This window comes from Siniperca chuatsi, linkage group LG16 (genome assembly GCF_020085105.1).
Source record: "Siniperca chuatsi isolate FFG_IHB_CAS linkage group LG16, ASM2008510v1, whole genome shotgun sequence".
NCBI classification, from domain to species: Eukaryota; Metazoa; Chordata; class Actinopteri; order Centrarchiformes; family Sinipercidae; genus Siniperca; species Siniperca chuatsi.
In genome coordinates, this window is record NC_058057.1 from 2,928,410 (window position 1) to 2,948,744 (window position 20,335).

Below are 20,335 nucleotides of genomic sequence, written 5' to 3' on the forward strand. Positions count from 1 at the left end.
TTTGTACATGTTAACGATGAATCCTCCATGCATGCCAAAGTTAGTCATGGAGTTCCACAAGGTTCTGTGCTTGGACTGATTCTGTTCACTTTATATATGCTTTCTTTAGGCAATATTATTAGGAAACACTGCATAAACTTTCATTGTTATGCGGAAGATACCCAATTATAACTATTGATCAAGCCAGATGAAACTAATCAGTTAGCTAAACTTCAAGCATACCTTAAAGACATAAAGACCTGGATGACCTGCAATTTTCTGATGTTAAACTCTGACAGAACTGCAGTTATTGTACTTGGCCCCAAACACCTCCGAGACACATTATCTAAAGATATAGTTGATCTAGATGGCATTGCCCTGGCCTCCAGCAGCACCGTAATCAACCACAGAGTTATCTTTGATCAGGATGTATCCTTTAACTCCCACATGAAACAAACTTCAAGGACTGCCTTCTTTCACCGACCTAACATTGCAAAAATCAGGCACATCCTGTCTCAAAATGACGATGAGGTGAGCCCTGAACCATCCCTTAGTTATGCTGCTATAGGCCTAGACTGCTGGGAGACTTCCCATGATGCACCTCTCTCCTCCTTTCCCTCTCCATCTGTATGCATTCTTATCCCATTAATGCATGTTACTAACTCGACATCTTCTCTCTCCCGTAATTTTATGCTTTCTCATCTCTCTCCTCTCTCCCTCTGTCGCTTTCAGCAGGTATTTCTGCCTCCGGAGCTGTAGAGTCTGGATCTATGATTGCGGGCCACCTGCTGCCCCCATGTTCCTGCTCAACACTGGTTATTACAATTATGATTATTAGTCTTATTAGTCGTATTATTATTATTATTATTACTTTATTAATAATACCACAACCATTACATTATTATTATTTTAAAATTGTATGTGGAATTTGCATTGTGCTACCCCCCATTATAAAGAGTACATTCAAGACCTGCTCTATAGGAAAAGTGCAACGAGCAATATCGCAATATGACTTGTTTTTACCATATCGTGCAGCCCTAGCGCTATAAAATTGAACTGAATTGAAATGAAATAGTCCAACAGCAAGAATGCCAGTTCGGCGTCGGTCAGCATAGCTGACTAAGCTGACTAGCTGAGGGCGGTTAGCAGCAGTTAACGGTTAACTTACTTTAGCAACAAGTAAAGCTTTCTGTCCATCAGGAAACTCTGTAAATCCCAATGAGTCGAGGCAAAGCAGCTGCAGGACATCAGAGGGAAAACCAGAAAACATTTTTGCAGGAGCTACTTAAAGAAGCTTCCCACTTTCCAAATTTACAAACTTAAAGCAAAATGGATCCTTCCAAATGTTTAATGTCATAAAGGGACAGATGTCTTAAATCGCTGCTGGTATGTAACCAACACTATGTGGGCTTGTTGAAAAAAGGGGTAAAGACACCATGTATCAACGTTTTTCAGTCAGTAGTGCACAACAGAAGTTGATAGCCGACTCCTAGCTACGCTGCCTCTCAGATGTCAGTCAACCTCTGCTTTGGGAAATGTCCACTCAGAGGCTTAAAATTTAAACACTGTTTCCACAAATATTTCAGAGAAATCTCCTTTTTTGAAAATGTTAACATTATAGTACACAAAAAGTGAAGAGAATTCAAATTTCAGTTTGACTTCATGCAAGGAAATATAAAGAAGCGACCCCATTTTTTTTAAATTGTGTATTTACTTTTTGTAATTCAATTGAATTTTCAACTGATATCTCTGTTCCATGGCTAATATTATTCTCCTGCACATAAATTCAGTCATATCAGTGGCCTGTTAAGATCTACCGTTTCCCAAATGCCCGTGTTTATTTGTGACCTACCCTACAATAAATCCATGTGTGATTTATGAATGCAATATTTCAAGAACTAATGCACACAACATCACAACTATCATCAATAATGAGTAGTCAGCTGAGAGAAGCTGAGAGATGACTATTATAGAATCAGCTAAAAAGGCTCAACCACACAAAACAACCTTTCAATATTACAGGGTCAACAAAGTTTTAAATGGGCGAGTTAGGCATCGCCCTCCATTTGATTTATGGTTTTTTATGTATATTTGCGTTGTTTACACATGCCAGCAGTCTTAATTTGGTGATATTTCAGAGCGGAATTGTCACTTCATTTCAGAATAAGCCTATAAAGCAGGGAAGGTGCTGACACATGAGAAGAGGTATGAGAGGTAGGATTAATCATGTGCCACAGAATGTGTTTAAGGAGGAACAAAGCTCAGCTAAGCTGGAGGGAAAGAGGCAGAGGGAGGCAGGGAGGGAGAGAGGAGCAACATGGGCACATTGATGGATGAGTATGGTGTGGGTTTACTGCTCTGCCTACCTACGCTCAACTCCACCACCATCCAACTGAGGTTGGTACTAAGCTAACAACACATGCCAGGCAAGGCAGCGGCAGGTCTCATCATCTAAGCAGGACAGGTAAACAGGGCAAAGTCAAAAGCCAAGGTCAGGGAGGGAAGTACAGTCACCCACTGTCTACCAGCCAGAGACTAGACCAAAATATTAATCCGAGTTGTCCACCTTCAAAATGATGTAACTTCTAGGACTGTTCTTGAATATTCCACAAAGTATAAATATTAAACTTTTACATAAATATTTATTATTTCCCAATTTGTTCATTTGTACTGGGAAGCCTATGAGGAAAACAAAGCTACAGGCAAGCTTGACAGTTCACTCATAACCTTGGAAACAGCAGTTAACATTACATTACTTTAGCCCCGTTTCACACTGGCACCTTTTAGCCCCGTGTTTAGTCGATTATCAGAGGATAACCCCGCAAACTCGGGGCTAACCCACTTTGGAATGTGCCAGGATTGTGCCAGTGTGAAAGCTTTCTTAGCCTGGGGCAAACAGCTTCCTTAGCCTGGAGCTAAGAAGGTTCTAAGAATGCGTTTAGCCCTGGGCTAAGTGCAGTGTGAAAATCATAACCTGTATGATGAGCAAACATACTCAAATGATGAGCAAACCTACGAAAATATGATCCAAGTTGGAATTCTAATCTATCTATAATTATCCTTTAAGACCAGACAAGAGTTATAAATTTAACTGTGGTTCTATGAATAGAGGGAATAGACGGGGATATCACCAAATGCGTAGTTTCCGCAGTCACTCCCAAAAAACATGAAAACAGAAGAGGTAAAGAGCTGCTGTCAACTGCAAAAAAAGAGATTCAGCGAGAATCCAGGCAAAATTGTTCATAGAGTGCTGAAGATTGAGGTAAAGAGAACCAATGTGAAGTGATACTGTCTTTGCTTACTTTAATCAGACTCACTAATCCTTCATTAAAACAGGACCAGGTATTATATCCTGTCGGAATTTCCTTCGGTGTTTATCAGGGGGCAACCACTTTTACACAAAGTTCTGTTTACTCGTCATGTGGAGTACTACTCAGCCTGCATAAACAGCTGTAAAATGTCTTCTGTGGCTCTGGAGGAGCTTTCTGTAGTCTGAAAAATAGGGTGATCTCGGCTTGGGTCTGGAGACTACACATTTATAACAGTAAGCCTGTGTTAGAAAGTGCAATACTAAATCACTGGATTACCCTTTCAAATTTAGCACAAAACCTGCATAAATTAGAGTATTTTGACATAAAAATTGTGAATTAACAATCACAGAGAAATGGTACATTGTCTGATTAAACACTGCATTGATTAATAATGCGTGGCCGCTGCAGTTAAATTATCGGTGTTATATTAGGCTATACTGTATATTGTCTGCAACTATTTTTTGATCGCTCAGTTAATTGCTGAATTTTTCAATTATTTAGTCTAAAAAATGTCAGAAGATTATGAAAAATGGCCATCACAAGAGCACAGTGTGCTGTAAACAACCCAAATATATTCAGTTTACAATGAACTAAAAACAGAGGAAAGCAGCAAATTCTCCACTTTTATCCTGAAAGGCTGAGGTGGTGGAATGCATCTAGACACTGTTTCTTCCCTGGCGTCAAGCTACATATACAGTAGCTATATGTCATGAAACTTAATGTCTGGCATTTCAGTGTCAACAGAGCACTGACTGTTGTGTAAATTAAACCATTATGGATTCTCATGGCCTTTACTTTTTTAAAGAAATTGGTTTGTTTATCTCTCTGCAATAGCACCACTGATATCAGCAAAAGTGAGTTTATTTAGCTTCTCAGCAGGAGTGATGGATGTGGTATCGTGTGAATAAGAGATGTCAATACATACCCTCTGTTCCTCATGACTGCCAGAGGTGGTGATTTGCACCTCGATACTTCTTTATGCACACACGCAGATCCAGTATCTATAATACAGAGAGTAATATTCAGACCAAAGCAAATGGATAATCACTATTTTTAGATCTATTCTGTAAATTTTAAATTACAAACCATCACACCATTGAAATGTCTGAACAAACCAACTGACTGATTCTCAGCTCCCAGCCCAGGGAAAGGCTCACCCACTTTCTAGTTTGCATGACAAATGATATGCAGCGCCTGGCATCCAGTTGGGAAACAGCTTTCTGAGTTAGAATATACCCACAGATGAGAATAAAGCACAACTCATTGGTGTAATGAAAAGGAGAAACCAAAAGGAGAAATTTATATTCAATATTTTCGGGTTTCATGATGGAGCCCCCAGTCACAATGCCATTAGTTCTCCGTCTTTATACATGAGGGACTTGTTTTCATACAACCCATCAAGTTGTTTAATTTTAAACCATATTTGTATAAAGCAGTAATGTAACCGATGGTCACACATCATACAGCCACAGGAATCACACACTTTGTCTACCCAGATTAGCTTTCCTGCTAATGTCTTTTTCTTATCTAAACTGGAACATGCTTCTCCAGGCAGAATATAGCTCAATGTAGACGGAGGCCATTCGGAGATGTTGGCATGGCTGTTTCTTTTGTACTTGTACGTACAACTTTTTTCTGGTCTGTTTTTAACTTGCTTGCTTGACTGAGGAGGTTTGTGTGTATCTTCAACTTACAAAAAAGGGCAAGTCTTGTCCTGCACCTTAGCTAATTGAACAAGTGAACAAACAAACATCCACTGGAAAGAAATGCACTGCTACAGTTTGCAGGCTAGTTAGCTAATTGGCTGGTCAGCTGCAGCATATTAAACAGCTCAAAAACATACTTGCAAATGTCATTTTGGTCAGTTTAGATGCCGGTGTGGTCCTTACTCTTCATTACCACTGCTAAGAACACATTTGGCTTGGCTCTTACTTGGCACAGGCTCACCCACCCAGAGGCTAAGAGAAAAAGAAACATTTGTGATATTTCTACAAAGATTCGTCATAATATTAAAAAAAATATTTACAATACATTTTAAAATGACTTATTATTGTTGACTTTAAAAAGTAAATCACTAATTGTGATTCAGTTGGCCTTTAAGAAAATCAAACCAAATTTAAAGGCTCAAAAATCCAGTGTTGGCTGGGCTCTAATCGGCATAGTGTTTGTGTATTAGAAAAGAAGAATATTGTAAGAATATATGCCTTTCTTACTAAGGGCAAAGAAAAAAAATGATATTACTGACACAAGAAATAATCTGCAGGCCACTTCTTTCTGATTTTCCGCTTCAAATCAGGCTATAAGTCATCCCATGCAGGGTTATTTAGAGCAGCAATACCCAATTATGAGAATATTACAACATCAACTTTGAAGTCAAAGCACTAGCAATCAAGAAGAATTATATTGTGCTTCAGTTCATTTCCTCTCGCTTCAAAAAGGGGGTCAGGAGCTGGAGATGGTGGCCAGTGTACGGTATGTTGTGATTACAGCACTGAAGGCTAACCCAGGAGGTCAGGCAGTGCAGGGTCAAATCCCACCGGCTGGGGTGCCCAGGAGGACTATGGAGCACTTTAATCACGTAAAAGAGTGCCTGCATTGGGAGGAAATCCAGTAAATCACACGGTAGGGTCGTACGTAAGGCAGTGAAGCTGTGCTGCTCCCTGGGATCACTGCTGCAGTGTGGAGATTACCGCTCCTGTAGGACAACAGACTCTGCCAATCATGACCATGCTTACACATTGCGGTGACGGGAATGTGTTTGCCAAGCCTTGCAGAACAAATATTAATTTAATTTATGCAAATATGCAAGAGAGTAGATTCATTTTAATTATTAAAATGAGACAGCCCTGTGTGCAACAGATTGTTCAGCTGGTGAATCAGCGGCATCTTACACCTCCTCTCTAATTATTAACAGCAACGTTGTACTTGGATGAGACAGAACAGAAATGGGAGAGAGCAGGATTCCTTGTGGCTGGCACACAATGCGAGTCAAAAGGAGATAACACATTATTTCACACTCTCTGATGAAGTGTTGATTTCTGGGTCTCTCTCTTTCTCCCCTCACACTGTCAGTCTCTCTCTTAAACTCCCCTTGGTGCACAGGCAAGCTAAAACTTTTTACAATTTGATTTTACTAGTTTTGGCCATCATTTCTATTGGTTATATCATTGTACACAGCGAGTTAGTTACTGAGACCTGGGAACGCAGTGACATTGCGAAGACAAGTTGTTAACAAACCTGGAGGTTAGTCAAACTCATTTTGAAGAGAAAACTAATTTGAACGGTAGAATTATTACCTAAACTGTCCGATGTAAACTTCTAAACAGTTTACAGACCCAATTTCTGGTGAGCTCACTTTTGGTTTTACTTCACAATTAGGTGGTAAAGATAATCAGACTAAACTGTTAGCTTGTTTGCAGCCTTCCTGATTGTCTGATTGCTCGTATACTGTGATGTGTATATTGTGTGATCAAAGAGCTACAATGCTGCCATGTTCACAGAGAGACCAACCAAAAAAAAAAAAGAAAAAAAAAGAAAATCAGAAGTTTGTTCAGATTCTTAATAGAACTATGTTTGAATTATGACAAGGAGCAAAGGTGGAAGTAGTGAGACATTGTTACAGAGCCACAAAACCATCTAAGGTGGCGGTTGGGCTGGTTGGATAGGTCGACAAACCGTGGGACTGTGAGTCCAGAGAATGTCCGCTTACTGTTTTCTACCAACAGTCAACGTTGGTTTCTGTTTACGATGACCGCGGTTGTCTTTAGTTATTCTTTAAACAATGAAAATGAAGGTCGCCTACAGCAAAGTAGTTATTTTAACCAAAATATTTGTGTATCAGCCAACTCGGAGCTTTAAGCGGTGCTTCAGCAGACAGGACAACAGACACAGGATCTGGGGAGATGAGGCCCGCAGCACGGGGTTATAGGTTAGAGCGTCTTAACAAGGTGTAGCAAACAACGTTTCGACTTTAATACACCAGAGCCACTGTTAATGTTATTAGTAACATCTGTGATTTTCCTGCTATGACAAGTAAAGGTGTCTGATGTGAAAGAAGGTCTGTAGGGGTACCAGATACTAATGCTAAAAATGCTAATATGGGTTGTTTTTAAAGGCAATGAGAAACTGCATATTTTGTTGTTTGGTTTTGAGGACTTGTCCGAGATCTCAGTAATTACTTGGTGAGTACACTACAAAAATAAGTTGTAATGAACTGGATTTATCCTTTAAGTGATTCATACTATATGTCAACCTCTGCACTTGCTCTCTTTAGCTTTTAATCTGAGTGTCCCGTTGTGTTCATTAGAATCTTTCTCCCATGGCTGAATTTTAGTATCACAGCGAAGCACCAAAGAGGGAATGGGGCAGAGAGACAGAGAATGAGAAAGGCAGAGAGAGAAGAATAGTTTTATCACTGCATTACGGATGAATGCTCAATAAGCTGAGAGACAACTCCTCCTTTCCCACTAATGCTTGTGAAACAACATGCATACAGTATAAAAATAAAAAATCCATGCCTGCTATTACTATAAGTAGCATTAGCAAGATTAATTTGACAAACATTTCCCAGCTGCACAATGGCACTTAATTTATTAGTCATTTAATGGAAGCTATTGTTGGATGTGCTGATAAGGATCTTGCATTATAAAAAAAATGGCTCCCTCTGATGAAAATGTAAGTTTTATTACATGTCATCATATTAAGTATTGGAGAAACTATCCGGAGAATGTGGTTTACACAACTACCTATTGCTTCACACTTAAAGAACTGAACTTTCTAGATGAATCACCACCCCAGTTTTAGCTGGTTAAGTTGAACAAAGAAGTGTTTTCATACTTTGTGCTCTGGTCAAACTACCCTTTCTGCCTTTTTTCATTGGATTACTGTAATCTTCTTGTTGAGAATGTGTCCCCACAGCATTTCCCAACAGCTTGTACATCTGGAACCAATGCACCTGCTGTACTGATAACTGGCAGAAAGTGCTCAAGCAGAGCTCAGTTGTCTTCCAGGTAGTTTATCAAGGCACAGATAACTAGTCCAGAAGCAGAAGGGTCCTTTGGCAAGACACAAAACCCAGAATTACTCAGTAAGCGTGTCTAGAAATGACCACACTGGGGATGTAGAATAAAAAGACTCACCCTGGCTGCCCTAAGTAACAGTACTAGCTAGTTTCGTAATCATGTCACATGATATGACATAGCATCTGTCTCCGTACATTTTATTTAAGGTACCCTGTGTAAAAAACACGGGGGGGGGGGGGTTCTATACTTCTACCACTAGAAGTTCTATGGAGTAATGTTTTTACAAGTAAGTCACTGTATTGTATTGTATTGTGCCAAGCACGCTGGCAAATTTGTTTGTTTGCAGGCAAGATGCGAACTTTTCTCTCAAGCTCTGTTTTCACCTTGTGTGTCTGTGTGCGTGTCATCATGGCAAAATGTGGTCCTGGAGACACCTACTGTAGCGGGAACTACCACAGAAGCGGTTTTGAGTACTTTGCCAGGTCTGTCTGTCTGTCTGTCTGTCTGTGGACAGATTCTGTCAACGCGATAGCGTCACAACCGTGCAAGATGCAGTCACGAAGAGTTTGAAGATGGATGTGGTCCGACCCACGAGTACTCAGTACTCATCAACATGGTGCGATCCATTCGGAGGATGGTCTCTAGTTTAATTCTTCACACAACTACTTCTGTCATTTTTTGTGTGTACAACTGAGTGCAATAGCATGAATGGTTTTGAGGAGAGACTATCTGAAAGTGTGTCACGTTATCATGTCTTACCCTGCTCTGTGACAGCAGAGATGTGTTCGGACGATATCTGTACGAAGTATTTGTGTGAAACACACTGAACCTTTAACCAACCCAACCACTTCAATCCAGATGTAACAACAAATGCTGGTGAGTCAACCTTTTGTCCTCTGTGTGTTGATGTTCGTTCTTGACCATTTGGGATAATATACTCATATATATACTCATTCTAAGTTCATAGGTCCACTCACAAAGCGAATGGAGCTGGTTCAGATTTCATATCACCTGACACATCAACAGTAATAACCCACACGTCAGTTTACCAGTGAACACAAACAGGGCAGTAAGCTGGCATTTCCAGAGATCAGCGTTCATAGGACGTGTAGAAAGACCACAGTTTACAACACAACATATCAGTTGTAAGGGCCCGCCTACATGTTATCAGTGAAGAGCAGGATAGAAAGAGGCCGGTGCTGCAGGTCTGAGGGCATGTCCAGCAGCCAATGGCAATACAGAATGGATGATTAAAATTCTCCCTTACGTATCTGGGCTTTCAGAACATATAGCAAGACGTTTCAAGTCACAAGGAGGAGAGAAACCATTTAGCACCTTAAGATCTCTGCTGGTACACCCTAAAGAACGAACCAACGCCCCCCCTCCTCGAGAGGAAGCCTGGAGTGGTGTATGACATCACATGTGATATAGGGCTATATAAATAAAATTGACTTTAATTGTACTGTCATATTGCAAACAGACACCTCCGATACAGAGAAAAAACTAATACATTTTGGGGTAAACAAAGACGTACAGTATATTTAGTCTCATAAAATTACTGTATTACAAGCAAAAAAATTGCTCTCTTGGGATTAAAATAACAGGATTTTAAGTAATCCTTTTCCCAAAGTACTTGAAAGTTCACTTTATAAAGTCATTCAGTTTTTTGGAGTCAAACTCTTTCCCAAGAACGCCCAAAACAATCCCCTGTGTTAATGCGTCCACAATGTCCCCTGCTGCTCTCCTAGTTGTGTTTGGTAATTAGTTTGGATGTCTTTTGTGGGGCTATAGCAGTCAAATAATTAACAATGACAAATAGCGTTCGTGTCCATGAGCGCTTATCCCACCTCTACAGCTGTGGGGATCTCGCTATTCTGCAACCTGTTTTTATCAGGCCACGGGAGCCAAACCTAAACTGCTAATGCGTTAATTTATAACATGACCTGGCATCAGGCTGAGACAGCGGCTCAGAGAGGGAGAGAGAGAGACAGAGAGAGAGAGAGGTTGGTTGGGTGAAAAACTGCAGTGTCACCACAAGTCCACTTTCAGCCCTCTTGCATCAGGTTACTGTGTATGAGCTGATACAGCCCCAGGAAACAGATGTCCTTGTGTCCCGGATTGTAATTATTAATGGGTGAAACTTGCTGGTTTCATCAAAGCCTGAGCCGTGTGGCGCCACGTGGCAGGAGGACTATACACAGCAACACAAGTCATTATAACTTACAACTTATTTAGCATGGTTGGCCTTACTGTGAGAACAGATAGAGGCTGGAAAGACTGGGTGAGAAAGAAAGAGACAGAGTGATGGCAGGATAAAAAAGGTCAAGTCAGGTCACGTTCAAACCGAATGTGTCAGTTAGCGCCCTATCTAACTGAGCCCCGAGAAAGAAGTAGAGCTTGACAATAAAAGGAATCTGTCCAATTACTGAAATTATAAATCTCTTTTTTCCCCCTAAATATATTTTCAAATCTGGGGTCTCATTTATAACCATCGTGTACGCACAAAACAGGGCCTGAAAGAGGCGTACGCCACTTCCCACGCAATAGTTGTGATCTATAAAAACAAACTTGATGGGAAAATGTGCACACCTGTAATTAAACTCTGACCCATGCGTACGAACATTTTGGAGACAGGGGAAATTGGCAACGCAGATGGTGAGGTGGTGAACTGAAGACACAACGTTTGATTTCACTTCGTATCAAACGTTAATTATAGATCCACGTTACCATAAACATTCAAACCAAACATCTTGCACGTAGTGAGCCATAACTATCTCAGCGTCAGTAGTTTTTAATAATATATCTTTGAATACTGTGCATATATCAAGTACGATTTTAGTTGTTATATAGTTTTTGTGTGTAAAATCGCTACAGTGAACACGACTGTGCTGCCAGGCACACAGAGCGCCCTGGAGACACACACACACACACACACACACACACACACACACACTTGCCTTCTCACCTGGACTCACCTGGCACATCTTCACCACCTGCACATATGGATTGTGTAAATTAGCAAAGTCTGGAAATAAAGTCATAAGCCAATGACAGTGAGCCATAAAGCCAGTCCAGACATCCAAAATCTTTAATGTTACACAAATAAATATTTTTATTAACAATGGGTCAAATGACTGTGTAATGTGAAAGACTGCAGTTCCCCTCAGCTCTACGGAGCGTTTTAGCGGATTTTAGCTGATTGTTTTGGTTTACGGCCCACTAGTGTTTTAATCACTCAACAACCCCGTTTGCAACCTCAGCAGAGAGTTGTTTTCAGCTTAAAAGAACTTATAAATCAACTACATGCTGCCTGCCCAGCACCAAATGGCAGACAGACAAATTTAGCAACTAGCTGAACATAGTAATAATAATAATAATAATAAAACTTTATTTATAGAGCACTTATCAAAACAAAGTACAAAGTGCTTCACAACAAGAAAAATAAAATACCACAGTGAATGACGAAATATAAAGAAATAAAACACATGAAATACAGAAAAGCAATAAAATAAACAGTAAAATAAACAGCCAGTTCACGTAAAATCAGGATATGCTTTCAGATAAAAATGTGTTTTGAGACGAGATTTAAACGAAGACACTGACTCAGACAACCTAATTTCTTCGGGCAAGTTGTTCCAGAGCCTCGGGGCCCTGATAGCAAAAGCTCTGTCCCCTTTAGTTTTCATCCTGGACTCAGGAACAGACAGGAGACCCTGCCCGAAGATCTCAAACTACGTGAAGGTTCATAAGGGATTACAAGGTCTAAAATATAATCTGGGGCCAGGCCATGAAGAGCCTTAAAAGTAATCAACAAGATCTTAAAATCAATCCTAAAACCAACAGGAGCCAGTGTAAAGAGGCTAAAACAGGTGTTATGTGGTCATACTTCTTGGTCCTGGTTAACAGCCTAGCAGCTGAGTTTTGTACAGTCTGCAGTCGTGTCAGAGCTTTTGATTAAGACAAGTGAACAGGCTGTTACAATAATCAAGGCGTGAGGAGATAAAAGCATGCACAACAGTTTCTGCATCACTAAGATTTAAAATAGATCGTATTTTTGCAATGTTTCTGAGGTGATAGAAACATGATTGGACAAGCTTAGTGATATGTTGCTCAAAACATAAATTGCTATCAAACAGGACACCAAGATTTCGTGCAACAGGCTTGATATGTTGTGACAGGTTACCAGTGGATGGCAGTATTTGTTTAGTGATGTGCTGGGGCCCAATAACAAGGATTTCAGTTTTATTTGAGTTGAGCTGAAGAAAATTTATCGACATCCAATTTTTTATGTCAGACAGGCAGTCCTGCAGAGAACTCAGCGTACTAAGGTCAGTGGGCTTGACAGGGAGGTACAACTGTGTGTCATCCGCATAACAATGAAAAGAAATACCATGTCTGCGGATTACATCACCCAAGGGAAGCATGTATAAGGAGAACAATATTGGTCCCAGAATTGAACCTTGAGGCACACCATACTTGATATGGGAAAAGGATGACTTGAAGTTATTAATGCTAACACAGAATTTCCTATTGGACAGATAAGATGCGAACCAGTCTAGTGCAGTTCCAGATATGCCCACCCAGTGCCTCAGTCTGTCTAAAAGAATGCCATGATCAATTGTATCAAAGGCAGCACTTATGTCCAACAGCACAAGAATTGAACACATGCCTGCGTCTGCATTCATTAAAAGGTCATTAGTGACTTTGAGAAGGGCTGTCTCAGTGCTGTGGTGTTGACGAAAGCCAGATTGGAACTTTTCAAAGGTATTATGAATCTATTGTTGCGGCTAAAGATACAGATCTTTTTCTCAGAAGTTGGTGGAGACCAAAACTAAAACGAGAGTGTATATTGGACTAATATTGTTCTGTGTCTGGTGCTAGGCCACTGTTTGCTAACATCTTTGCCATAACAGCATTACACTCAGTTGCCAGTTTATTAGGTCCACCTAGCTAAAACTAATGCAGTCTAATAAAACAGTCTCACAACAAATCCTCCCTTTATAAAGGTTCTAATGTTCATTTTTAGTTGAAACTGTTTTACACAGGTGGTGATTCAACTGTATGATCATTTTGGAGGCTGCAGTTAGTGGCGCTGTTGAATTGTATTGCGTTATACTGACAGATGTTTTGTCCACCCTATTTATATTAATAAGCGCAGGCTAAATAGTAGAAAAGGTTTCAGTCGTAGTCATCTGGACACTGTTTTCAGAATCAAGACGTTTCGGCTCCCACTCAAACTCAGAAATGTAATTAATTAATTGTTAATTAATTAATTAATTAACTTTTTTCTGAGTTCTCAGACCATTTTCACAATTGAGAATGACTTCCAGATGGGAGCCGAAACGTCTTGATTCTGAAAACAGTGTCCAGATGACTACGACTGAAACCTGTTCTACAATGGAACACTCCTGGACGAATGAGGGACTACACCGCCGTAGGCTAAATAACAAAAATACTTCTCGGGATAAGACTAAAACCAATAGTGCATTGATGCAAATTCTCTCTTCCCTACCCTGTCTGTTGCACTCACACCCATTGGTTCATAGTGAAGACGTGAATCTTTACAAACAGGTCGCAAATATACACTGTAGTTTCAGAAAACTGGACGATGTATGTGGGATTGAGTCAAAATAATCTTCAGTGTGTGCGTGTTCATGGTAATGAAGGAACATGTCACCCAGTGCAACAGTGTGGCTCATTGATGTGCTTTTAATAGTTTTTGGACAACAATGGAGCTCTATGGCACAGAGAAATATGATATATCAGGCTTTGATACACACACAATATCCTTTGGTCTTTTTCCTTAACTGATCATGCTGTAATTAATTATGTTAAACATATCAGGAGTGGGTTAACATGTGAAATAACACATCATATACCGATACATTGGAAAATTATTATCATTACACTGATCATTTTTCAGGTAAAGGGGGAAATTATTTAATTAGGATAATATTAAGATCATATAATGCAGCCTTACCCATAACCTTCACTTTGAAAATCCAAAAGGACATCCTGAAAGAGCATCCTACAAAAAAAGTCCTACCAAATGCAATATGCAACTCTTCTAAATTACAAAAACATGAATGTAAGTGGCCTTATAGTGATGTTTAGTCCGTTTTGGGGTGTATACCATTTTCTGTAGGCTGGCCAGCATTGAGCGTCACTGAGACTATCAGTAAGGACGTTATAGGAACAACAAGAATGATGGAAAACAGCAAGAAATGTCAGAAAAGCAAAGCTAAATGTGAAGCGGGCCAAACACAGGGGTTCTGCGTATATTTTTTAGTAAACACCTGTGGGGTCTTTACAGATGCCTCTTCCCTCAGCCTCAGGCTAGATGACATTTTTCGGTAGACAGCTCATCAAGATGAGTGACAAGTGTCAGGAGGGTAACTTGACAAAGTGAGGTTAAGCAGGGGCAAACAATGCATATCCTGCCTCTGGGTGAAAAGCTGCATCTGTATCTTTAAAAAGGGAAAGATTAAGCACCTCAACCTCCAACGAAAACTATGGAAACCTACAGTATATGTATATATGCCAGTTCAACTTAAGCAATGAAAAGGGGGATTTTGAGGAGTCTTGATGTACAGTGGATAATTATATATCAGAGCCCCCATACTCAACACGGTTTGTCATCCTTGGGGTCGGGGCCCAAATTGGGGTTGCTTAATATGCAGACAGGGTCACAGGTGTTCTCTCAAGTATAGGTTAAATATGTTTGAATTACATCAGCATTTCTTTGTAATCGATTTGGGGCTCTGCCAATTAAAAAATTCACATGACAATTTGACAGCTCTCTAATTTCTCTTGTTATAAAAATTCTGAGATCTAACACTGGGACCGAGCTCAGCCCCTGCGAAGGAAACTTATTTCAGTTTGCTTGTATTTGCAACATCATTCTTTGGACACTCCCCAAAGACCATAGCTATAGGTGATGGTTAGAACGTAGATCAAATTGAGAGCTTTGATTCAGGCTCAGCTCCCTCTTCAGCGCTACGATCTGGTACAACACCTACACGACTGATCAAAAAAGTAATTTCATTCCCAGCTAACTGCGAGGGAAACTAATTTCAGTTGTTTGTGCCTGTGATCTCACTCTTTTGGTCACTCCCCAAAAGCTCATGTCCATAGGTGAGCGTTGGAGTGCAGTTCAACTAGTAAATCAAGAGCATTGCCCTCAGGCTCAGCTGTCTCTCAGGACAACATTCTCGTCAAACAAAAAAAGATCAGAAAGTTATCAGAAAGGTGTTTGTCAGTGTATTTTAACAAACATCAGCAACAATAATAAACAGCTGAGCTCAGCTGAGACGTGATTGAAATACACTTCCTCCAGCTCCCCTTGTTGCCGGCAGTAAGACTCAGGTTGGAGAAAGATTTGAATATTCAGTAACTATTACATCAGTTAACTGCCAACCTGGTGCCACACAGAAAGTAGTGATGCCTCAAGTCAATCAGTTTTAATGTGCCTGTGAAACAGGTAGCATAAATTGCAATAACTGTGAAAAACTAGCAGCTTTTTAAAGTATTAATTCCCTCTTCACATAATTGGATAGGACACCAAGGTGGCTGGCAATATTTTTTTTTATGGGACTGCCCTGTCAGGAGTGCAGATTGTCTTTTGAGGCAGAGTGATGGTTGAGTGCAAAGTGTTAGTGAATCTTGGAAATGGGACTCCTTAGAAAATTATTTGCCATAAATTTCAGAGAGGATCTCTACTCAAGGTCAGCTGTAAAAGTGACAGCCTTCAATCAAAGCCCAGTCCAGCTCACCATCATCAGCCGAGGCTTCATCAAAAAAGCACCCTCCAACTTTATCAGCCTGTCCCAGTCTCTGTCCCGTCCTGCTGAGATGGGAGCATGACCCAGTCTTATATGAAGGTCTTTTAAAGTTGGGCCAATAAAACATGGTCAGTCTCCAAGCAGACTTGTAGGAGACTCATGACTGAGGATAGCCAATTACTTGGTAGCTTCCATAAACACTTAAATGGTTGAACTTTGGGATTGATTTGCTCTTGTGTGGCACCTGGTGAAAGGTGTTGCTGGGTTTACTGATCCCTGATGAGCTGTATGGATCTATCAAAGACAATCTATTTTAATTTGGATTTTGATTTGAAAGGATTTGTAGACCTTTGGTCATTCAGTATGTTTGATGCTGCTGAACTGCCCCGACTCAATGACGCTTAAACCCATGCATGCATGTGTACAAATGAGTATATCAATATTGTTCTAATTTAGTAGCTGAAATCACAGAGGCATTGATAAAAAGGCTGCCAGTTGTTGGGACTCACAGATGAATTCATTAATTTGGGTGATTGTTAACTGAACTTTTGTTAGGAGACTGCATTATCTTTCACCCCACAATCCTGAGAGCCATTGAACGCAGCATCGGCCCGTCTGACCTGTGACCCAGATGTCACCAGGTCAATAAAAAGGTCAGCGATCATTTCTTCTGTCTCTTTCTCTGGCAATCCTTCACTGCAGCAGACAGCCGTGGCTGTCTCCCTCTCAGTGTGACCTGCTCACCAGCAGACACCCAACTGAATTCTTCCCTCCTGGCTTTGCCTCCAGCACGCAACAGACGGTTGTCTGCTACCACCGCCGTGTAATCTGCTCAGAGCAGAAACACGCAGCAGAACCGAAGTCTTTGATCTTACTGCAGCGACACGAGATTCTGCTAGATCTCTGCAACAAAGTTTAGCACCAACGGCTGCCACACACAATGCCTGCCAGCTAACTTGACATGCTAACAGGAGCACGAAGCAAGTTAACGTCAAGCTGTTAACTCTGTAAGGACAACCACAGGGTGATTGACCGGCTTCCTCCGATCTCTACAAGCGGGAACTGCACAGCAAAAGACGCTTCCACAGGAACCACAATTCTTCCCAGCTTGGCTCGTGTATAACAGACTGACCGCCAGCTAACAGCAGCATCAAAGCCACCTCTCTTTCAATCCCATGGGCAGGTAACCTAACAACTGGGCATAGCATAGAGTAACAGTGTATATAGTTAAGGAAAGGACTGTTTAACTTTTGTAAATGTGATGTTACAGATTTTACTGTTTTTCTGAGGTTTTGTTGTTGTGATGTTAGTTTATGTTATGCTCCACACAGACAGAGTCTTTGCATACTAACTAACTCTTTTTAACTTTGCACCATTATCCTAAACAGATCATACACGTACACCTCCTAATTTGGCCCTTAAAGACTACCACACCTGGCGGAGAGAAACTTTAAAGCTCCCGCTCCACATGTTCCTTTGTTTCTGAGCACGTGGGTTGATGCTTGTGCACGCGAGACATACAGAGGCAGAACAAAGAAAAATACACACATTCCTTTTGGCGAGCACCCAGACCTGCATGCACACACACACACACACACACACACCCTTTGTTCTGTAGTTTAGTGTATTTAGATGTAGTCTTCACATTGTGTGTTTTTGCTTTTAATATCTTTTTAATAAATGCTTGTGCCAATTTGCCAACCTCTTCTATGTTGAACTCCAAATCCTTCAACCTACTAGCTATCGGTGGTTATTCTGGTTATAGTTATTGATTTAATTATTAATCTGAGTTCCAAATTGATAATTTAGTGTATTTTATGAGAATTGGCTATCATTTCTCTTCTGTAAGAAGAAAGGTGCCCCCGAGGACATTGAAGTTATTATTTATGATTATCTTTGATAATTACACTATTGATTGCACCTACTTAGTTTGGTGCTCCTTTAACCATTGTGAATCCCAACACAGTCCAATCAGCAAAGATCCACTGTATAAGTGCCCTGTAACTGAGGCAAATGGTTGGAATCCTTTTCACAAGCTGTTCCCATCAGGTATATGACCCCAGTGATCAGTGCGACTGGTCTTCAAGGGATTAGCCAACTTGGATCATCCAATCTAATTTATGGAGCAGAAAATACGAGCAGTTGTTAACCACAAAGCTGGGTGTTGTGCTCCTGAACAACACCGACACTGTACCATATAATGGTGCAAGATGTAATGTATGTATTCACATAACAATCACGTCTAGGAGCATGCTTGTTGAAGGTCAAGAGCCTTTGGTCGTTCAGTATGTTTGATGCTGCTAAACTGCCCCGACTTAATGATGCTTAAACCCATGCATCCATGTGTACAAATGAGGATTTTCTTTGAAAAAAAAAAAAGAAAGCTTATTTAAAAAAAATAATTGTATTTAAATACCTTCATGCAACGCAATGGTTATGCAACACAGTTTCCTACCTTCATGGTACTTACTGGTTTCAGTTCATTTCAGTACAGTATGGAAATTAACTTGAGATAGGTAATCCAGACGTTTTGTTGTCTTTACTTTTGTGTAATATTTGCAAAGCAAATGTGAGCAGGGACCTTTTTGAAACTGTCGGTGTATTTGAGGATGCTTTGACATCTGAGAGCAGCCTTTGCAAACCATCACCAAATTCACATTCATCTTTCCATGACCCGGTTTTTGCATAAGGTAAGTGTACCTAAATGCATCACAGCATCACTACACTGGTTACATATTTGTTTTAGGATTGATTTTAAAATCTTATTGAGCTCTTCATGGCCAGGCTCTGGATTATATTTCAGAGTTGCTCTCTGTACCAGCGCAGCCTAAAGGCCACAGACAAGAACCTGCTAACTGTTCTTCTGTCTGGGTTTAAGATCAGAGGGGACTGTGTCTTTCCTGTGAGGGCCCCCCAGCTGTGGAATGGCCTGGCTTGCCAAATCTTCCTTTAAATCATTCTTAAACAACAACTTCCCCAAAAAGTCAAGGCACACTGAATTTAACAAGCCTTTATTATAATGGCTACGTGATTAAAAACAAGATCACCACACATCTTTGTTTTTGCAGAGTCAACACTTTCAGAAGGAATACATCTCTACAATCTGACGCCATATTAGAACAGTGCAGGAGTCCACTCTGAGAAAATGAGTCTACTGTGAGCAATACCAAAGCTGTAATAGGCAAGAGGCCTAACATTTTATATAGTCATATAGTTTTGCCTTATTGGTCCAACTAAAATTTTAGTGAAGACCGTGTACACCATTGACAAATTACCAGTTATAGTTTACATAAAAAATTTAACATGATTATTCATTTCATTTTTAGACCATAACAGATTTGTTCCCCACAACACTAACAGGTGGCAGCTAAACAGAAATGGCAACAACAACAGCGCTTTCCTTCAAATGTAAATGAAGAAGGCTTATCAATTACATCTCTAGTCTCATATTGCAACACAGAACATCATTTTGTGTATATAAGTCAGTTTTTGCCAAATGAGTTTCAAAATAAGATGCTGTTAGGCCTCATGACATTAAATTACATCTTACATCATATACAATCCTAAAACAGTTTTAAAAATAAATACAATTCTTAAATGAACTGAAAGAAATAAACAAAACATATTGAAGACATGTAGGCCTGCATTTGCACTGCACCTGTACAACAATGCCCCCGCAGTGAACAATATTGAAACAAACTGTCTGACCTTTCACCTCTCTTGTCCTTTCGCTGTCTTTGGTGTAAATCTGGCTGTGTAAATGTGAGCATGCTGTGTGTAGTTTACTGACATCACATTACATGATGTGACCTCTTGTTGATGTGCAGAGCTGCTAACATTCCAGGCTGCCTGGTGCAGCTTTAATGAAAAATGTAATCCCTTGCTATCTTAGACGGCACCGTTACATTTGCCCAGACAGTCTGTCAGACTTGGGTGACATGCATATTCCTCCGCAAAGGGGACGGTGACATGTGATAGCACCAGGCTTATTCTGCTTTATTCCTCAGCCCCCACTGATAATTTCCACAGGCCGTGCAGTCAGTCATGCTGCGCTGCCCTGTCACCAGCAGCAGCCCCGGCCTTCAGTCGTACTGCACCGCCTTCATGGAGAATAAACACCACCTGCTCTCTGTCTCCTCGCCGTCTACACACTCCTCTGCTGACTGGCAACAACTTGTCTTGTGACAGCGTGGTGTGCAGCGAGCGGCGGAGTGTGTGTGCCAGAGATAGGCCCACTCTGAGA

At 40.6% G+C, this 20,335-nt stretch overlaps 1 protein-coding gene across 4 annotated transcripts in view; it reads right to left on the bottom strand.

Moving 5' to 3' along the window:
• The window catches only part of LOC122862918 (heparan sulfate glucosamine 3-O-sulfotransferase 5), a 101,478-nt gene that overhangs the window by 43,939 nt on the left and 37,204 nt on the right, over window positions 1–20,335 (bottom strand). For 3 of the 4 annotated variants that reach the window (XM_044168790.1, XM_044168791.1, XM_044168789.1), the window contains exon 2: window positions 4,216–4,291. The exons of the other annotated variant lie outside the window; for it this stretch is intronic. The gene's annotated coding sequence lies outside the window, so the exon portion shown is untranslated. The remainder of the gene's footprint in view (window positions 1–4,215; window positions 4,292–20,335) is intronic. 4 annotated transcript variants of the gene reach the window in all.